This window comes from Nesoenas mayeri (genome assembly GCF_963082525.1).
Source record: "Nesoenas mayeri genome assembly, chromosome: 1".
Classification (NCBI taxonomy): Eukaryota; Metazoa; Chordata; class Aves; order Columbiformes; family Columbidae; genus Nesoenas; species Nesoenas mayeri.
This window is the reverse complement of record NC_137541.1, coordinates 183797316-183799236: the sequence shown is the minus strand read 5'-3', so window position 1 is coordinate 183799236 and position 1921 is coordinate 183797316.

Sequence of the window (1921 nt, the reverse complement as noted above, 5' to 3'; positions counted from 1 at the left end):
TTGTGTTACTTGATTTTAATTGACTTCACATTAGGAACAGGGCTCATGTGAATTTGCCCCAGGCACTCATAATCTAACTTGGGTGTCATCTCTGTGACACTTAAAGGATGTGACAGGAGCATAACATTGATTTACAGGAGATGCCCCAGGGGAAAGAAGTGGAGGAGGCGAAAGGAGACCTTCATGGCATGTGGCGGGGAAAGGCAACATCTTCACGTTACCTCACTGTCAGTGGGTCGTGCAGAGTTCTCTCCTCAAGTCTTTTCTGACGGAGTGCTGGCAGGATGTGCTCACCAGCTTTTGCAGCATAAATTAAATCCTGTGTTGCTTCAGATTAGCCAACTATAATACAACTCCCCTCTCTGTCTTAAAGGTCACCAGGATGCTGAAAGCTGGCTACAATTGTCAGGGAAGTGCGTGGTAGCCTTGCGTCTTTGAATGCCCACTTGTTTCCTGCACATCCCTTGGCAGAGACCGTATCCTGAGATCTGTATCCACTTAGGACACCCACAAGCTAGGTGTCAAACCTCTGCCTGCCTCTGTGCCACCTCTACAGCTGAATCATTGCAGGGCACATAGACAGAAGTTTGTAATGGGTCACAGCATTAATCAGAGATTTCTTCCACTACTAACACACTTGCTGTTTCATTTTAGAATGGTTAAAACATGGATTTCGGCTTCCAGGGGAGCAGATATTCAGGCATACCCAGACTTTTCCTCCCATTTTCCAGGAGGAGCTTCAGCCACATATAGTCTCAGGGCCAATTTCAGGAGCCCACCTAGAGTGAGAAGCCAGCCAGACCAGTAAAACAGGAAATCTTTGATCCAGTTGACCTGTCATTCCCTTTCTTGTCAAATATGTCTCAGCTCACAGACAGAGCCTTGTATTCCAGTGCCCCTGTGCCCTGCCTAGTAATGGCAGAGAGGAGCATCTCTGAATCTCCTCACCCTTGAGCCTGCAGCTCATCATAACATGCCTTGCTTTGTGTACAGTTCAGTGAATATCACAGCTTATCTAGAGCACTGAGCATATGCAGCACTTTTCAAGGTTAGTGGGTTTACAGTGTTCAGCATTGCTGAGATGGTTGTTTAATGTGATTTAGAAGAACTAACTTTAAATCTGGAATGTTTTTTCTCACTGCGTCTATACATTGTTATTGTACTGTTGGATGATAATAATTTAATTCACTGTAGTTCTCTGAATAGCTTTTTACACGGGATAAATCTCAGTAATGTAACTGAAAAATGTGGCAGAACTTGCCCAGGTTTGTGTAAACCCGGGGGAGAATAAGTCTCTCTGGTAGGGGGAAGAGCCAAACAGGGAGGGAGTCCCAGCAATAAAGCCTTGGAGAGTTGGACTTGCTCTTCCTGCTGCCACCAGGCACATGGAACACAAAGTAGTAGTGACAGCTTTATGTGAGTCCCACCTTGCCTAACAAGGCATGCGTGTGTGTCTTAGACTTCAACAGCAGCAGCAAGCCTGGGTTTCCAAAGCTTTTCTACTAAAAGCAAAACAGGCAGCAGTATCATGATTTTCTGCTACTCCCTGCAGTCTGCTATCCTGGACAACTGCTTGTCTTGACTCTGCCAAAAGCTTGCTCTGAATGCGGACTACCTTTGACCAATGCAACAGATATATGGATTATCACATTTCTGCACCTGGGACAGAAAATCCCAGAAGACTATTCAAGCTGAGGGCTGGCTGTCTACATAGCAGCTCTTCAGAAGAGGGATCCCCTAGTGGATCCCCTGTTGAATATGTCAGCAGTGTGTCCTTGCAGGTATAGATGCATACCGGACTACGGAGCAAGAAAAAAGCCTAGCCAACAGACCAAGGGAAGAGACTAGTCCTCTCTACTTGGCACTGGTGATATTGCAGATCAATTACTGTGTCCAGTTTAGGGACCCCAGTGCAAGAAAG